Source organism: Vigna unguiculata, chromosome 11, assembly GCF_004118075.2.
Source record: "Vigna unguiculata cultivar IT97K-499-35 chromosome 11, ASM411807v1, whole genome shotgun sequence".
NCBI classification, from domain to species: Eukaryota; Viridiplantae; Streptophyta; class Magnoliopsida; order Fabales; family Fabaceae; genus Vigna; species Vigna unguiculata.
The window spans coordinates 9,612,432-9,633,614 of record NC_040289.1 but is presented as its reverse complement, the minus strand read 5'-3'; the positions used below and the strand labels follow the sequence as shown (position 1 = coordinate 9,633,614).

Below are 21,183 nucleotides of genomic sequence, written 5' to 3'. Positions count from 1 at the left end.
GGTGGGGATGGGAATGGGTCAAAAGTTGTATACCCGTTGGGTTTGGGGATGGGGATGAATTTTTATTATGGGAATGGGGATAGGATCATGATACCCGTACCCGCCCCGCCCCGTTGCCATCCCTTGTGACAAGGGCCTCTATTAGTATTGAGTGTAGGGATTTGGGTGCTTTTTAAAGCTCATTAAATCCACTTATTTGTCTTTAAAATTAGTTAAGGACCACACTAACTTAATTTGATGGTTTTAAAATCAATGACTATTGTTGACGTGTATATTAATAATGTTTGGTTTTAATTTTTTTTTTTTAGAAGTTTAAGGTTACAAGATAAGAGGAGTTTAACATCAAAATAAGTTTGATTTGCTAGTGTAGTTGGTTCATCATCTCACTTACATCATCCAATATTGTGACTATTAATCTATTTAAGTTGTTTGTCTCACTTTAAATATTATATTGAATTACTAGTTTAATATTTTTATAATTTTTAATTAGTCTTTTTGGTGTAATTATGGCCATCTTTGAAGTCATTTGTTAAAAATAAATGCTAACGTTGAATTTGATTTTTTTTTTTAAGATATCTTCATTACATTTTTTGAAGACATGATATGGTTATCATATGATAGCTTAGAAGGTAAATTAGGAAACAAAAATTGTTGTACATTATTCCTTTAAGATCTAATGTGTCTATTAATCTATCATTTTCATACAATAAATTAGACTTCAAACTTTTATTATACAACTTCTTATATTATTATTATTATTAGACTCAATACTTTTTGTTTAGATATTACAATAGACAATACAATTAGAATAAGTTTTTCCTTAGATTCTTTCTTAGCAATGTGATCATAGGTTTTGTTTATTAATTTGGTACATTTCTTCAAAGTGGTTTTTCTGATTCAAATACTAAACTTTGAAAGTATATAAACTCTAGTAGAGCACACATGTATTGTGATGTTTGTTCATTGGTAGGACCAATTCCTTTTATCTTGTTTCTTGGACAAAATTGTGAAGGTTAGTTTCACAAAATTTATTTATGTATGTATTGATAATTTGTAAGTTCTACAATTTTTAGTTGATTTATTCTGATATGGTAAACTATGGAAAGTGAAAACTTGGAAGTGACGTATACTCATAATGAAGAACATTTATGTATTATATTATTAATGTTTTCTTTAGGTACATGATTTTATTATGCTATGATGTTTGAAATGTTATTTCTTATAATAGTATGAAATCATGGTTATTAAACTTGTGAGTTAACTTTTTAACTCTACGAGTTTATGTTTCTACTCATAGCTTTTGAGTTGACTCGGAAGTAAACTCATTTTTGTTGTATTTACTTATGCTATTTTTCAAATTAAAGAGGTTGTATGAATGGTAGGGAATAAATCTAATAAGCATGTGAGTAACTTTGTTTCTGTTCTTTTAGTACTGAAAATTTTCAATATTCGTACTCGGGAGAACAAAGCAGTTTCGTTTAAGGAAATTATCTGACAAGTCCCGTATGCTTACTGACTTAACGTGAATATTGATGGTGCAACTCAAGATTGTTCTAGTTTGGCTACGTGTGCTTTAATTTTTTTAGGACACAGAGGAGACATGTTGATAATTTTTCAATGTTTTAGGGTAAAACTTCACTTTATATTGAGTTTTTGGAGGTTATTTATGCTTTGAAGCATGCATGAAGGGAGGGCTTTCGACGTTTTGGTTGGAGAATAATTCTACTTTGGTTTATCAAGGTTTTGTGGATCAATGAGTGGTACATTAGGCTCATAAAGGGAGATAGTGTAGATGTTTGTTCATTTATTCAACATATAAAGATTAAGGTTTCTTATGTTTTTCAAGGTAATCATTATGTTAATAAGTTTATTTAATTTGATTTTTACATTTTGAGAGCAATATAAATGATTTGATGTATTAGCACCATATACTTATTTAGAGTTTTTTTTCCAAAATAAGTACATGTTTATGTTTCGTGAAGTATAATTTCTTATCATAGACTTTTTGTGGTCTCTTATGTATTTTGTATTCTTTTATTTTTAATTTATTTTAACTAATTTTCATGTAATGGACAAATAATAGATGAACTTTAAAATATCAGCATAATTGAGATATCAAAGTTCATAATAATATTTAACATTACCTTATTGGAAATTAAGTTATTCAAAGATTTTTGAGTTCAGAGATCTTTCTTCAACTTGAGTTTAGAGATCTTTCTTCGATTTGAATTTGTTCTTCTGCTTCCTAATTTCGCTTTTGCTCTTTATGATACCAAACTAGTTAAGTTCCGCATTTGGGTAAGCACAAACCGATTTCAAACAAGACAGAAGCTTACCAAGGGGTTAGAAATCCAGAATTTAATGTTGATGTCACGCCTCTCTCAACAAGAACTTCACGAATACGTGCAAAATGCTGAGCAGCTGATATACAGATATCTGCGTAAGCTGAACTTAATCTCACCTTCACGCAACATAAGCACCAATCAGAGATTTTCTAATCAGTTACAGGGAAGCATATACACAAATCTAGAAGATAAAATTGAACAAGAGCATTCTCAAAATATACACGAGATAATAAAAATAATTCCATGAAATTGACATAAAATGAAAATGAATTATTACCATAGGAACATAGTGAAAGGAGATAGCACAATACTTTTTTATTGTTGTATCATTTCAGTTCTCGGAGGACAAGAAAATTTTCAATTTCTAATTCCATGAAATTGACATAAAATGAAAATGAATTATTAACCATAGGAACATGGTGAAAAAGAAGATAGCGTAACACTCTGTAATTGTTGTATCATTTCAGTTCTCGAAGGACAAGAAATATTCAACTTCCTAAACAAATAAAATTAGTGTTTCAACTCCTCCCAATGGCATTTTGTAAGAATCTTTAAGCTGAAGAAATCATAACCTCTGATAGAAACCGGTATCTGACTACAAATCTTAATGAGTTTATGCCTAATCAATCTCACAAAACTAGCCTGTAAAAAAAGAATTGCATTGCACTTATACATTATAATTTGAACTTATTCCTTCCTAGTGCATATGGGACTTCCAACAAGAAAGAATATAGGATTTCTCCCTCAATACACTGTCTAACCTGCAGAACTTCAAGGCCCTCCCATCCCAGAGGCCTAAGTTTTCTGAGTTGACATGACATCCCTCTATTTATATACAGCTGGTCTACCAACAAAAACCCACCTTCAATTGGACCTAATGAATTGCAGTCCCATTAAATAACCCGTTACATTTCTTAGACTAAAATAGCTAACTATCGAAGAATGACATGATGCCATGATTTAGAACAGAAAAAGGAAGAGTTATCGAAGAAAATTGTAACATTTAAGTAATGAAGACAGAACCTAATAACCAAGGTTCTTCACTTACATTCTAAATCTTGAATACAGTTTCTTTCTAAAGCCAAATCAAATAAACTTCCCAAGACAAAAGCAAGTTGGTCACAAGCAGTGTCAAGAAGAGGAGATAGCCATGATTTAGCAGCCGCTCGAGCAATCTCTGCAGCAGCCTCTGTTCTTGCTCTTCCCCCACCTCGACCAGCGTGGGCGAGTAATATAATTGCAACCTGTTATAAAAGATACCTAAGAATTCGAAGTTGAAAATTGAATGATAAAGGAATATATTCCTCACACGTTTATGAAAAGTAAATCACCTTCTCCCTCGACACTGAGGGGCATTCTATGGAATATGCTGCACAGCGAAATTCATGCATCACCCTCTCAAATGCAGCTCCTCCATAAAGACGAAGAGTAGCATTGGGAGGATTTACAGAGGCAATGACACCAGGCCAAACCCCAATGCCACGTTCATCATTGCAAATTTCCTGAGATGGGAAACATCTGAGGTGGCCTGTATTTTCGAATCCATTCTAGCAAGTTCAGAAGTCACTTCACTGCAGCGTTGCTCTAGTAAAGCCAATATAAGATTTGAATTTTTCTTCATCGAAACCTCCCTTTACACCCTCACGCAGATGACGAAGAACCTCTGAATCCACCTGAGAAATCTGCTTCCGGAACTCATCATTTGAAACATTACCCCTATCCTCTGGAAGTGCCACAAAAAAGGGGTGAGTGCTATCCCCAAGGTAACCACTAGCACTCAAATAGCGATCCACTTCCCACCGGTCACCAAATTCCTGCAAGCATTGGAAAGCTGATCATTAAAACCAGTCTCTAAAAATACAGCGTACTATGTAACCATTATATACATCAAACTATGGTGTGATGAAGGATGAAACATCTCAGTGGCTGCCACTACTACTACAACCACATCAAGTGGCCGTTACGGCTGACTGCATTCCACAATGCAACCACAACTGCAATCACAATTTAAATCCATGCTTATGCAGCCTAATGGCAATATCATCAACCTCAAGATATACATCGATTGTTGATTACATACTAACAGTTTATTTTCCTTTCCTGTCATAACTTGATGAGTAGTGTGATTCATTAACTCCTTAACCAAAGAAATACCACCACAAAAGTCTTATCACATTGCGTGAAATCGACTACATGGATCACATTAAAATATATACTAAATTCTCAGTGAAAGAGAGAGAATGAAATACTAAGAAAGAAGGAAGTGGTGGAGAGAGAAGGAATTACTGCAAAGGAAGAAGCATTGCAGCCCTCTCTATGGGTAACAGGAGACAACGGCCACCTGAAGTGCTCCCCGACAACCATTTGATAGTCTACAGGGAGGCCACTTCCACTATTCTCATTCAATAACATTCATCGAAACCGCTGCATTGTGACTTCGCTGTGATTTTCCAGCGGCCTGTGTGGGTTTGCGGAGACTACGGTGATTTTCTAGAGTTGTGGCTCTTTGGAATATATGAAGAAAGCACATTTGGGGATATCCGTATTTGGGTTCTTGTAGTAGTCTCAATTAATTTGACCAGAGTGTGATATTTTGGTAAAGTTATTTGTTTTGTTGAGTAAAAACATATGGTAGATCCCCTGAATTTTTGTAATTGGTGCACACATGAAGGACATAGGTGTTGTTGAAGTTTTGCTAAATATTAATTTGGAACTCTGTTGTTCATTTATATGTTGACAGTTTTTATAAATCTGCAACTGTAGTGTAGAAATTGCAACAATACTCCCCACATTTTAATGCTTGAGTCCTCACTTATTTAAGCTTTGACGTAATTTATAATTTTGAAGGACCAAAAGCACCCACGTTAGTCAATATACATGTTCAGGTTATGAAAATTTTATGATGTAAAATGTGTGTAAGTGAATGCATTGTGTGATCAAAAAATCATATTGAATTTTTTTTAAAAGATGCAATTGCAGTCCAGAATTTACAACACTAGTCCCCACATAATAATTCTTAACTCCCACTTACTGATGAGTTGAGGATTTTGACAATTTTCAAGCAACAAAAGTACAGACTATGGTGGATATGCAGTATTTCGATTATTGAAATTGTATGAAGGACAATGCAATGTGTGTTACAATATTTTAATTTTTTAACCACCTGCAAGAGCAATTAGGAATTTGCAACACTGCTCTCCACATATTAATGGTTGACTCCCTACTTATGGGTTGAGTTGATAATTTTGAAAATTGTCAAGTAAGACAAGCATCAATGTTAGTAAATGGAAATTAGATGATGAAAAATTTGTTAAAGTGAGTTAATTGTGTGATCCCAATACCATATTAAAATATATTTTTAAGATGCAAGTGTAGTCCAGAATTTACAACAACACTCTCTATATATTGAAGCTTGACTCCCCAATTACGGAAGAGTTCAACATTTTGGCAACAGTCAAGTAAGACAAGCACCACGTCAATGAATGGAAATTGGATGATAAAAAATTTCTTAAAGTGGGTGAATTGTGTGACCCCAATACAATATTTAACTTACTTTAAAAAAATCTGTAACCTCAAAACATAATGTCCAATTTAACTTCCCACATATTTATTCTTGACTCCTCACTTAAGTATGACTTGAGTATTTTGGAAATTGTCAAGTAAAAAACATCCACGTCAGTGAATGAAAATTTGTTTAAGTCGGTGAATTGTGTGATCTCAATATGATATTTAAATTAGTTTTATAAAAATCTGCAACCTCGAAACATAATGTTCAACTTAACTCCCCACATATTAATGCTTGACTCTCCACTTACGTATGACTTGAGTATTTTGTCAATTGTGAAGTAAGAAAACACCTACGTCAGTGAATGGAAATTGGATGATAGAAAATTTGTTTAAGTCGGTGAATTATGTGATCCCAATACGATATTTAAATTAGTTTTATAAAAATCTGCAACCTCGAAACATAATGTTCAACTTAACTCCCCACATATTAAAGTTTGACTCCCCACTTACGTATGACTTGAGTATTTTGTCAATTGTGAAGTAAGAAAGCATCCACGTCAGTGAATGGAAATTGGATGATGGAAAATTTGTTTAAGTTGATGAATTGTGTGATCTGAATATGATATTTAAATTAGTTTTATAAAAATCCGCAACCTTGAAACATAATGTTCAACTTAATTCCCCACATATTAATTTTTGACTCCCCACTTACATATGACTTGAATATTTAGTCAATTGTGAAGTAAGAAAGCACCTACGTCAGTGAATGGAAATTGGATGATGAAAAATTTGCTTAAGTCGGTGAATTGTGTGATCCTAATATGATATTTAAATTAGTTTTATAAAAATCTGCAACCTTGAAACATAATGTTCAACTTAACTCCCCACATATTAATTTCTGACTCCCCACTTACGTAGGACCTCAATATTTTGTCAATTGTGAAGTAAGAAAGCACCCACGTTAGTGAATGAAAATTGGATGACGGAAAATTTGTTTAAGTCGGTGATTTGTGTGATCCCAATACGATATTTAAATTAGTTTTATTAAAATCTGCAACCTCGAAACTTAATGTTCAACTTAACTCCCCACATATTAAAGTTTGACTCCCCACTTAAGTATGACTTGAGTATTTTGTCAATTGTGAAGTAAGAAAGCACCAACGTCAGTGAATGGAGATTGGATGATAGAAAATTTTTTTAAGCGGATGAATTGTGTGACTCCAATATGATATTTAAATTAGTTTTCAAAAAATCTGCAACCTCCAAACATAATGTCCTACTTAACTCTCCAAATATTAATGCTTGACTCCTCACTTACATATGATATGGGTATTTTAGCAATTGTCAAGTATGAAAGCACCCACGTCAGTCAATTGAGATTGAAAGATGGAAAATTTGTTTAAGTGAGTGAATAGTGTGAACCCAATACCATATTTTAAAAAAATCTGCAACCTCGAAACATAATATCCAACTTCAATCCCCACATATTAATGCTTGACTCCCCACTTACGGATGACATGTGGATTTTGATAATTTTAAAAAACCACAATTATCAACCATGGTCAATATTCAGTGTTTTTGTGATTGCATGGTATGATCAAATTACCGCAATTATATTTCTTTACAACCTGCAAGTGCAGTCCACATTTTCCACCAGTACTCCCTACACGTTAACGCTTTAGTCCTCAAATATGGAAGATTTGATGAATTGAACAATTTGAAAGAGCCACAAACACCCACAACAGTGAATATTCAATGTTTATTAAATGGACCTTGTATGGTGCAAAATTTGTGTAAGTGACTGCATTCTGTTATCACAAAATCATATTTCAATTCTTGTAAAATCTGCAACTTCGCTCCACAATTTGTAACTTGACTCCTCACACATGTAGTCCTTGCTCCCCACTTATGGATGACATGACAAATATAACAATTTGAAACTGCCACAGACACCTAATTTACTCAACAACCTATTCAAATATGAAATGACATACAATAGCAATAAACAAACTTTTGCATGTTCAAATTTTGGGTCCTCTGTTCCGAAAAATAAAACAGGCAAAATAAGGGTTTTTTAGGAACACCTTTCGACGAATACGCAGGGGGAAATATGTGTAATGGACTCACAACAACGATTCAATGCTACGATGAGGACGATGAGATGGTTGTCGTCAAGGACTTCCAGTAGCCGCTATCTTCGCTAACCCACACACACGGTGCAATGCTTCACACTTTCCAGCACTTCCTCTCTTTGTATGTCTGCAATGTTTCACTTCTCTCTCTCTGCAATGGTTCTTCCTTTCCACCACTTCCTTCTTTCTTTGTATTTCATTCTCTCTCTCTTTCACTTTGCCTAAGAAATGTTCCCGCACGTGTAAGGGTTTGTCTCATTAATGCATTTGCAATAAAAAAATTAAAATCCCTTGCCACGTCAGTATTGTAAAAAATGAGTCAAAAAGTTTTGTTGAAATATCATTTTCTTAAATACAATTCAGCGAGCATAAATGTCAAACCTTCACTTCTCACAGGCCAAGAATTTCTAAGAACTCACCTTAAGAGCAAACCCGGGTGTGTCAATAATAGTAAGGTTAGGACAATGTGCATACTCGGCTCTCATTACAATTGGCTTTGGAGAAACTGCTGCCTTTGTTTTCTTCAAAAGTGCCTCAGTTCTGGACTTTATAACGTCAACAATCGCAGATGCCAAAACTATGGGACTTCCATACTCTTCTGAATCCTCCTCCTGTGTTTCCAATACTCGAGAATAAAACATATTGGCAAAACAAAAAGAAATGTAAATTCAAAACCAATGTTGCCAAATGGTCAAACTATGAACCAAACACCTAACTAATTTTAATTTAATCTCAACCAAATTAAGTTAGGCCTTTTCAAAGAGTCAAAGCTTAAACCAATCAACCCGAACCTAGCTTGGCGGCATATAAACAATACAAAATAGAAGAACCCATTTTAATTTTTTTCTTTTTAGTTTTCTACTTTTAATGAAATTAAAATCTTATCACTTTTAACAATACACCACACATTATACAAAACTCTTGATATATTTCATTCTATTTTTTTCACCAAAACCTACCTTTGTGAGTGTTTAGCAGACAAATAGATTGAAATGCAACATGCTGCAATGCTTTTTTTTTTTTAGTTTTATTGACTAAAATGACTGATAATTGTTGAAGTTAGGAATCAAATTGGTTAACTTAGATTATGCTTGGATTGATAGAATGAGAAAGAATAAAATGGAATGCATTATTAAAATTAAAATGCGGTGAAACAAACATCTCCCTTACATTTGTTGGATGTTACCATTGAACGACACAAAACTTTAATTCCATTTACTCCTTAAGATGAAGGAGATAAACATGAAATAGGATTCACTAGTTTCTAGTATATGTTTTATTAGGTTTAATTATGTCTTTAGTTCTCATTTTAGAGGCAAAATCTCAAAATGGTACCCAAATTTTTAAAAGTTTTAAATTGATCCCTTTTTTGTTGAAACGTCTCAAGTTTGCCCTTTTTGTTAAGTCAAGATTGATGTCGTTAGAGAGAGTGTCACATGTCAGTTCCTCAAATTTTTGATTTTTTTTTAATTTTTTATGATTTTTTTTTATTTTTGAATTTTTTTAAAAAAATCATAAATTGCCACGTGTCAAGCTGTCATCGTGCCACGTGGCAGTGACAGAGTGATGTGGCAGTGGCAATGACACGTGTCAGTATTATGTCAGGTGGTCTCAATTTGGTCCCTTTATTTTAATTTTTGTCTCAATTTAGTCCCAATTTTTGTAAAAAGTAACAATTTTGTCCCTCTCCAAATTGAAATCAAATTTAATTTCTATATAAATCTACACAAATATTTCCATCAAAATTGATATTTCAAGTAAATATTTTTAACCAAATTAAGTTCATTTAATTAATATTTTACATTGAACTTTATTTAAAATTGTTTTAAAGTTGTTAATAGAAAATAATGTTAATAGAAAAAAAAATTCATAAATTAACTAGTTCATGTAACAATAAAAGCCATATAAATTTAAAATTTGAAAACAATTTTAATTAAAGTTGAATGTGAAACACAATTTTAAATAAACTTAGCTATGTTAAAAATATATAATAAAAATATCAATTTGAATAAAAATATCAAATTTAATAAAAATATTTGTATAACATTTATATAAACTTAATTTTTGTTTTAATTTGGAGAGAGACGAAATTGAATTATTTTTACAAAAATAGGGACTAAATTGAGACAAAAATTAGAATACCGAGACCAAATTGAGACTAAGGAAATGACACCTGACATAATACTGACAGGTGTCACTATCACTGCCACATCACTCTGTCACTACCACGTGGCAAATTTTTTATTTTCAAAAAAAATTCAAAAAAAATTAAAAATAAAAATAAAAATCGAAGAACTGACACGTGGCACCCCATTTAACAGCGTCAACCTTGACTTAACAAAAAGGGCAAACTTGAGACGTTTTAACAAAAAAGGGGACCAATTTGAGATTTTTAAAGATTTGGGTACCATTTTGAGATTTTGACTCCAAAATGGAGACCAAAGACATAATTAAACCGTTTTATTATGTCTTTAGTTCGTGAAATTTGGAGTAAATCAGATTTTAATCTCCTAAATTTAACAAAAAAGAAACTTTAGTTCATCAAATCTGAAAAGATGTTCATAGTAAAGAAGTATTTTATTCAAATTTGAGGAACTAAATTTATTTTATCTTAAATTTGAGAGATATTCAACCCCAATTTTAGAGAAACTAAAAGCATAGGTCTTTCCATTGTATGTCATCCGCAATTTACCCATTCATATGACAAAAACACATTTGCCTCCATCGGTTCTACACCTTAATTAATGGACCATGACAACAGTATATTCCATTCCTCTCAACAAATTGTTCGAATTTCCAATTTCGGGCAAGAAAGTTTCCTTTCTAAACCAAATCCACCAATAGATAGAATTTCGAGAACTTAGTACATATTTGGATGAAAATTACAAAAGTATTCTTTGAAATTCCAATAGAAATATGCTCGTTTCAAACCGTGAATCGAGAAGAAAATATATGTTGCTTCTAGAGTAAAAATACTTTAACCTCTCCCAACTTTAATACAAATAAGTATAAGTATATTGCTATAATACACCCAATGTCATGCAGCAAATACAAGCCCAATGAGGAAAGAAACATTCAAAATTCAGAAACCCAACGGAACCAAACAATATCTCTACCAAACTTGGATTCCTGAAAGAAGATCCACTCTGCGACATTCAATTCACTAAAAGAGAACGGGAAAATTGAAAACCTGGAAGCGGCATCGAGGTGTAATAAAGCCATTAAAGAAGGGTGAGAATACAGTTGGAGAAACGGTTAGTCAAGGCCATGCGGTAAGTGGGGGCAGAAGGCTGGAAAGGGAGCAAGGGCACAAGATCCAAAATACCGAATAAAAAGCTACCAAAATATGTGTGGGGAAATACTAGTATATAGTTACGAATAATAACGTGGGGGTATGGATGGATTATAGAAAATTCTCTCTTATGTTTTTTCTTCTGTACATGAACATTTGGGAATTCTGTTTTTGTTGTTGTTGCGTTGTTTCTGTATTGGAACTTCTTGTGTTTTGAATACCAATACTAAACGAGGTGTTGCTGGATTATACTAATTTTGCTATTATTGATTTTTTATCTTTCAATTGGTGCTTTCATTGAGTCATGACGGAGAATACTCGTCTAAAAGAACTCACAGTGGAGGTTTCTCGCCTCAAGGACCTCTCTATTGATGTGAAAACCCTTAATGATGTGGTAGCTGCTACCAATCGGTACATTAAACGATTGCTGGAGACAATGACCAATCAACGAAGTGATGATAATACTTGATTCGAAACGGTGGAAACTATATTGGACTCAGTACTCCAGTCCTTTGCAAATCTGCAATCTGGGTCTAAAATTCGTCGCGCCCTTCCTTTCAGGTTCGCAATGTTAAATTGGACTTTCCTAGATTTGATGGTTCTGATGTGCTTCACTGGATTTTTCTAGCGAAGCAATTCTTTAATTACTATAATACGTCAGATGAGCAACGTTTAACAATAGCTACAGTGCATATGGAAAAAGATGTTGTGCCATGGTTCCAAATGATGTCTACATCCAACTTTTTCCCAACCTGGGTTGCGTTTACTCGAGCCTTAGAACGGGAATTTGGACCTTCTCCTTATGAATGCCCGAGATCTAATTTGTTTAAGCTTACTCAGGAAAGTTCAGTCCAAGACTATTATGTCAAATTCACATCTCTAGGTAACCAGGTGCAAGGGGTTACAACTGAAGCTCTTCTGGATTGTTTCGTTGGTGGATTAAAAGTGGAAATTCGTAGGGATGTGTTGGCTCAAGAACCTACCACCTTGATGCGTTATGTTTTCCTTTGTTAAATTAATCAAGGAGAAATATTCCTCTGTTCCTAAACCCAAACAGTACCAGTACAACTATTACCCTAAAACACAAGCCACAAACATGACCTCCATTACTTCCTAGACCCCTGACTATGTCATCCACCAATACTTCCCGCAATTTCAATGTTAAGAAAATGTCTCTAGTTGAAATGCAACTTAGAAGAGATAAAGGATTATGTTTCACCTGCGATGATAAATTCATCCCTTCACATCGATGCCCTAACAAACAACATTTGTTATTGCAAATGGATGATGATAAAGATCTCATTAACCCTCCCCAGGATAATGAAATTGATAAGGGCTTGAATAGTCAAGATGACCCTCATCTATCTTTTAATGCTTTGAAAGGATCTGCCGGTTTGGGTACCATGAGGTTCCAAGGGTCGATCCAGGGCATGCCGATTCAAATCTTGATCGACAGTGGCAATTCCGACAATTTTTTACAGCCTTGGTTAGCCCACTACCTTAAATTACCCATTGAACCTATTCAGAAATTTAAGGTTGTGGTTGGAAATGGTAGTGCTTTAATGGTGGAAGGTGTTATCACGGATCTGGAAGTCAAAGTCCAAGGCCATTCAATTCTTTTTCCTGTGTTTTTATTTCCTGTTTCAGGAGCAAATTTGGTGTTGGGGGCAGCTTGGCTTGCCACTCTCAAAGCACATATTTCTGACTATAGCACATTAACATTGAAGTTCTTGTTAGGCAACAAATTATCACACTACAGGGCGACTCTAACAAACTTCCTAGTCCAGTTCAATTTCATCACATGAGAAGATTACAGCACACTCATGCTATTGCAAAATTATACTCCTTACAATTTAACACTGTTCCCTGTTATCAAGATTATTGGCTGGACTTGCCTACAAATATTGAACCAGAGATTGATCTTTTGCTTCAGACATATCAAGATGTGTTTTCTGTACCATCGGGGTTACCACCCACCAGATCTCACAATCATTCCATTCCTCTACTACATGGCGCAGATCCCATTAAGGTCAAGCCCTACCGCTATCCTTTGAGTCAGAAACAACAAATCGAAATATGGTTCAAGATATGTTGCACGAGGGCATTATTGTGCCTAGTTCAAGTTCTTTTTCTTGTCCCATCATCTTGGTAAAAAAGAAAGATGGAACCTAGCGTTTTTGTACTGATTATAGAGCCCTGAATGCCATAACGGTAAAGGACAGTTTCCCTATTCCAACGGTTGATGAACTTATTGATGAGTTACATGGAGCATTATATATTTCCAAATTGGATTTACGGTCTGACTATCATCAAATCCTGGTGAAGGAAAATGATAGACACAAAACAACCTTTAGAACGCACAAAGGGCATTATGAATGGCTTGTTATGCCATTTGGGCTCACTAACGCCCCAGCCACCTTCCAAAGCTTAATGAATACGGTGTTCCAAAGCATGTTACGAAAATCTATTTTGGTTTTTTTTTATGACATTCTGGTTTATAGCTCCTCATGGAAGGCTCATCTGCACCACCTTGAAGTTGTTCTCAAGTTTCTTAAGCACCATCAATTGTATGCTAAGCTTAGCAAATGCTCCTTTAGTCAACAACAAATTGAATATCTTGGTCACACAGTGTCTGGAGCAGGGATTCAAATGGATGCTAATAAGGTTCAAGCTGTCATAGATTGGCCCACTCCCACTAATTTGAAGCAATTGAGGGGTTTTTTGGGACTAACTGGTTACTATAGACGGTTTATAAAGTGCTATGCTACATTAGCAAGTCCTTTGACTGATTTGCTTAAAAAGGACAATTTTTCTTGGAGAGACAGAGCCACAATTGCATTCAACCAGTTAAAAAATGCTATCACAACTGCTCCTGTGTTGTCTCTACCAGATTTTTCTCAACCTTTTACGTTAGAGACAGATGCATCAGGAATTGGTGTGGGTGCAGTGTTGGGACAGAACCAACATCCAATTGCGTTGTTTTCAAAGAAAATGACTATACACATGCAGAAACAATCTGCTTACTCTAGGGAATTTTATGCTATTATAGAGGCCATAGCTAAATTCCAACATTATTTGTTGGGCCATAGATTTATAATTAGAACATACCAGAAAAGTTTGAGAAGTTTGACAAATCAAACCCTTCAGACCCCGGAACAACAATAATGGCTTCATAAGTTGCTAGGGTATGACTTCACAATTGAATACAAGCCGGGGAACGAAAACTTAGCAGTCGATTCCCTATCTCAATCATTTTATATGGCTTGGTCTCAACCAATTCCTCACTTACTTTCTGCTATTCAAGAGGCCCAACGGACTGATCCTGAATTGTATGTTGTACTATTGTCCTGTAAAGACAATCAACCTGTCAAGCCTCATTACAGTGTTCAAGGTGAATTGTTATTCTGGAAATAAAGGCTAGTATTGCTTGCAAAGCATGCCTTAATCCAGCAAATTCTTCAAGAGTTTTATAAAACTCTTATAGGCGGTCATGCTGGTTACACAAGGACCTTAGTTCGAATTGCAACACAGTTTTCTTGGCCAAGCATGCATGGTGATGTTAGAAAATTCGTGCAACAATGCTTAATATGTCAACAGGCTAAAGCAGCCACCACCTTACCAGCTGGTCTATTGCAGCCTCTCCTTATTCCAAGCCAAATCTGGGAGGATTTAGCTATGGATTTCATTACAGGTTTACCCTCTTCCCAAGGATACATAATGATTTATGTAGTTGTGGATAGGCTATCAAAATATGCACATTTTACCCCTCTAAAAGCATATTATTCCAGTATACAAATGGCAGAAGCATTTATGAAAATGGTGGTCACATTACATGGAATTCCAAAATTCATAGTCTCCGATCGAGACAAAGTTTTCATTAGTCAATTTTGGCGACATCTCTGGAAGATCAGTGATACTACATTGAATATGTCCACAACTTACCATCCTCAAAGTGATGGGCAATTTGAGGTACTCAATAAATGTGTTGAGATGTATTTGTGATGTTTTACGTTTGATGCCCTGAAAGATTGGTCAAAATTACTACCGTGGGCGGAATATTGGTACAACATCGCTTATCATACAAGTGTTGGAATGAAACCTTTCAAGATAGTGTGTGGGAGAGATCCACCATCTATTGTTAAATACACTGCTGATATGACATATCCCATTTCTGTTAGGGACCAACTATTGACTCGGGATGCAATCCTAGAGAAATTGAAGAGGAATTTGCATAGAGCTCAACAAATACAAAGTAAGTACGCTGATCAAAAGCCACGTAAATTGGAATTCCAGATAGGTGATTCTTTTTTGGTGAAGCTACAACCATACAGACAACACTCTTTGGCTCTAAGGAAAAATCAAAAGTTGGGCTTAAGGTACTTTGGGCCATTTAATATTACTGAAAGAATTGGCAAGGTTGCTTATAAACTTCAATTGCCATCTACTACTCGCATCCATCCCATATTTCATACATCCCAATTGAAACTCTGTCACGGAGATCATACTGCACCCTACGTGCCTTTACCAATATCTGACAAAGAGTTCTCTCCTATCATTCCACCCTGCGCAATTTTAAAGTCTAGAGTTATTATAAGGGGGCATCAGCAGGTTCCACAACTCTTGGTTCAGTGGGAAGGTCTTCCAAAAGAGGAGGCTACATGGGAAGATCAATCTGTGTTTGTGGAGGCTTTTCCGACTTTCAACCTTAAGGGCAAGGTTGACTTTAATGGAAGAGAAATTGTAATAAAGTCAATGAAGAAAGGTGAGAATACAGCTGGAGAAACGGTTAGTCAAGGCTACATGGCAAGTGAGACATAGGGCTGGAAAGGGAGCAGGGACACAAGATCCAAAATACCAAACAAAAGACTAACAAAATATGTGTGGGGAAATACTAGTATATAATTACGGATAATAACGTAGGGCATATGGATGGATTATAGAAAATTCTCTCTCTTATGTTTTTTGGTCTGTTTATGAATATTTGGGAATTTTTTTTTGTTGCTATTGCATTATTTCTGTACTGAAACTTCTTGTGTTTTTGAATACCAATACTAAACCAGGTGTTGCTGGATTACACTATTTTTTCTGCTATTGATTTTTTATCTTTCACAAGGTTCGAGAGCGGAGGCGTCGTGAACCATCTGGAGTATGAGGGGTCTGCGCGTGCCCATCACGACCTCACGCACGTTGAACCGAAACCCGAGGAGCGCCTCCAAGAGCGAGCTCTTCCCGTCGGACTGTCCTCCGACCGCCACGATCTCCGGGATCGACATCGTCTCGCTGAATGCCACAGCCGCGGCCTGTAGCCGGTTGTACGCCTCGAACCCCGACTTCGACTATGCCTGGCTCTGCCGACTCTTCACCTTCGACGACGGCGTTGAGGTGAGTGAGGGGGGAGTGTCGGAATCGGCGACGGTGAAGAACGACATAATGGAGACGGCGACTGTGGTGTGGAGGTGATGGAGTGGAGTTGAATGGAAAGAGCGAGGGAAAGACTTGAGTTTGAATTTGAATTTTGTGATTGGATTAATGCATATTTCTTTAAACGGGCTTTGAGATGCAGAAGACCCAAAAGAAACGACCCTTTTGCCTTCTGAGTGCGATTACTCTTTTTGATAAGTAAGAAAATAATACGTGCACAAATAGGCTTTTCTTTTTCTTCCTCTTCACCTTTTTTTTATTAAATTTTTTTATTAAACTATAAAATGTTTATATTTTTCTGAAATAAGAATATTCATAAATTATAAAATAATTGTTATAAAAATAATCATAAAAAAATAATTTTTATATATATTTTTATTTTATAAATAGTTTTTTATTATGATTAATCATTTGAATTTAAAATAATAGTTACTTGAAAAATAAATTTTTTGAGTAATTATTTAAATTTAAAAAAGTAGTTATTAGAAATATAAATTAGAAAAAAAAATTATTTTAGCCATGTGTTGTTTGAATTCCTTGTTACTCTTCTTCTCTTTTTGTGAACATGTTCTTCATTATCTTGATTCACATAAATTATTCTCTTTCTACAGCCCATGTTCTATTGTGACAAGTGTCCTCTTATTATTCCCTCTCTATATAACTTTTTGTAATTTTCCTAATAATAATAATTATTGTGTTTCCACAAGTTTTATATGTATTATGCTATTTTCTCTGCATTTTGTATATATTTCAATGATTTTTTTTAATCAAGCATAAGTCACAAAACAATTATCATATGAAAAAAGACGCATCAATCCCTTTGATCCATCAGACCAAAATGGATACGATAAATATAATACTTCAGCATTCATTAGCCAACCAAAAAGTGTTATTTAATATTTGTTATACAATTGCAAAATGACATATATATGCATTAATTGGTTACCATTTGACCACATATTAAGATATTATTAACAATTTTATACTGATATGTGATTAGATATGTTAGTGCACACAAATTCAAGTTCCGATAATGAACAAATACTAGTAAAGTTATATTTAATCCTTACTAAATACATATTTTATATATTTAAACATTACGAAGATATAGGTGACCCTATTTAAATGTGAGCATTACAAAATTAATATGTGGTATCATGAAAGGATAAGGAAACAATCTATTAATCTAAAGTTTCAATAATGTAGTAGTAATGAGAAAGTTGAACTATCATTATTAAAAGAACCTCCTTCTGTTCTGAACCAACTTCTTACTGATATTAATTCAGTATAAGTAAGAACTACTAGTAAAACATTAGAAAATATAACATGGTGTTAGCATTTTTCTCCCATGGAGAAAAGATAGATAAGTCTATTAATAATGGACGAGGTCCACCAAATATAAAAAATATATGGTCAATCATAGCATAGAATTAGAAGTCATTTACCACTAGTTAGTGTAATGTCAAAGTTTGTACAACTATACATTTATGATATTGAGAATGAATTGCATAATAGAATCTAATATGAGGTTAGTTTCTACATATAATAAATTATATGTAAATGAATTACATAACAAAATCCAATCTTCGAGGTTAGACACCAATAACACAAATTAAAAATTTTAGATTGGAAAGTCAAACTTGGAGATGGTAAATTGTGTGAACCAAATGATGGTTTAGTAGAAATTGAAATTCCATCAAAAAAAGTTATATTAGACTTTAATGATCATATTCAAGCAATAGTCAAAAGCAAATACCCACGCTACTGAAAAAATTACTCAAATCATAACTTCTTGCAGTCTGAAGCAATTTTGGCTAGTAGAATTGAAACTATGAATGAATTAAGTTGTTTTCTTATACTAGTTTGTTTGTAAATAGAAAATTACATCCAATTCTTCATCAAATGATAAATGATTAGGTTTTGATGATAACAAAATCTATAATGTAGTGAAAATATATATTAAAGTGATTTGATAACTTAAAACATAACGTATTTAAGTCACAAATGAATAAAAAATGTTTTACACAAACTAGACAAAGAAAAAATAACCAATGCTAGACAATAAGAAACCCATCAAACGAATGTGTTGATTATAGTTATTGAGAAGATAATCGTTAGAATTTTGCTGGATTTGATTCTCTATTAACTTTTGTTGGTGTCTTATCATATAACTCTTCATATGGAAAGTCTTAGATAATCTCTTCAAAATGATCTTTAGATCTTTATTTAAAGTTTCAAATATCTTTGTTGACCCTTTAATCTTTTCCTTTCATTCTTTGAGCCAACAAGAACTTGATTTGAAAACTTTGATTTTTATCTCCTTTTCAATTTTTAGAAAATATCTGTTAAAGGAAACTTGTGCAAGAAATTATGTAATATCTAATTAGCAATAGTATCAAATTAAGATCAAAGTAATATAATTCACATATCAAAATATATAAAATATTTCTATATATAAAAATAAAAATGGCTTAACATTTAAGGAAATTTTTTATTTGAAGGATAATTAATTTAAAACGTCTTTTCAATAATTAATGTTAAATTATCTAGAAATAATTTGAGCATTGCAACTTGATGAATTATGACCAATTTAGTAATTTAAAAATGTGTACTTATTAATTCTTTGGTCAAATAATTGTAGTTTTGATGACTAAATCTTTATAGTATCATCTAATTAGTTGAAGATTTAATTATCTAGCCAACATGAGTATGATCTTCAACATGTATCATCTTATCGATTCAAGATTTAATAGTCTTGTTAGATGTAACGAGTTTCAATTTCAATTGCAATAGCAAACGGAAAACTATTCAAAGTATTTATGTTGAATCAATAAACTATGATAAACCATTGTATCGTCTGATTAATGTTTTGATATTGTTTCCCAACATAATATTGTTTGATCAGTGTATCGAACTCATCGTTTGATTAGTGAGCTTGCAACATATATTCTTTGAATGACTATACTCATGTTATATGAAAAATAACATTTGTTATCATTAAAATTGCTTCATCTAATAGAGTTTATTTTCATTTGGTTCTAATATGTTTTACATTCAAGATTGGAATGGATGATGTTTGTAAGAACCGAGAAAATTAATTAATTAAATAAATAATTAATTAATAAATGCAGGTAGAGGAGCCTTTATGACATTAAATAATGATTGGTGTAATGTGAAAAAAGTACTAGCTTAATTGGTTGAGAGTACTTTATATGTGTGAGAGGACTTGGGTTTGAGTCCTATGTAAGTCATTTTGTGTTGTTTGATTATTATTAATTTTAATGATAAGTATAATCTTGTTGAGAGATAACATGATTATAGAATTAGGTGAATTATCACAAAAGATAAATTTGCTTGAGTGGTTGTGCCTTGAGTTGATAATGAGCATGGATGGGTTCAAACCATAGTGAACCCAAATTTGACTCTTTTTTTGTTAATAAATGGTGTGGCTTGAATATGAAAAGGTGGAGAAGACCCTAGCAGAAGGGGTAGGGGGCTGAAAAACCATCAAGTAATGGGCCTTGAATAGAAATAAAAACTAGTTTTCGTTTTTTTTTATTAAACCACATTAAAGCATCATATAAAAGGTCAACTTGGAGTGAAATTGACGGTTTTTGGCAAGCTAGAATTTTTCCCAGAAAGAGAGCACGAGTTATAGTGATTTGGCGAGGTTGAGTGTGAGGTTTTGGGACTGAATTGAGGGATAAGCAAAGAAGGGTGGTCATTGGTGTTTTTGGAAGCTTTCAAGTAATCCACTACTAAGCAAAAGGATCCAGGTTAGGGGAGTTGAACCCGTAATTGTATACTTTTGTCATATTGCATCATTGTGATACTGTTTTGCCATGAATTTCATGTTCCACATGAAGGGAATTTGGGGTTTGGGTATTTGAGCACCGTTCTATTGGCATTCTTACCTAAATGTGTGATTATGATGGAATTATGTACTGAGTATGTGACTTTTGTGCACATGTGGGTGTTGGGGGTCTGAAATGTATCTAAATTATGTTCATATGGTTGATGAAATTGATGTGAACTGCTTTGGTATGAATTAAGGTGTTGAATTGGTCATGGTTTCTGGTGTGCGTGCGTAAATAGATTTGGGGTCTGTATTTCTCGCTCAGGCGAGGTTACAAAGACGCAAATCATGTTGTTACACGAGCATCTCGCTCAGGTGAGGGAATATGGTTCTAAGCGACAGGCCATCTCGCCTAGGCGAGTGTGCCTCGCTCAGGCGAGAATTCGAGTATGTTGTAGGGTGTTTTTGGGAGGCATCTCTATCAGGCAAGAGTCCCTCGCCTAAGCGAGAGTTAGAGGGATGGTTTCGTTGTTTAGTTGAACTCGTCGCCTAGACGACGCATTTTAATCATGGGCAAGTGAGGGTCTCGCCCAAGCGAGAAGGAGCTCGCTTAAACGAGACTTCGTGGGCTGTAGAGGTTCTAGAGACTCGCTCAAGCTAGTGGGTCTAGCTTAAGCGAGATAAGCTGGA

At 34.1% G+C, this 21,183-nt stretch overlaps 1 pseudogene; it reads right to left on the bottom strand.

Moving 5' to 3' along the window:
- Positions 1 to 2,855: 2,855 nt before the first annotated feature.
- On the bottom strand, positions 2,856 to 16,908 carry LOC114170158 (annotated as a pseudogene).
- Between the last annotated feature and the right edge of the window lie 4,275 nt (positions 16,909 to 21,183).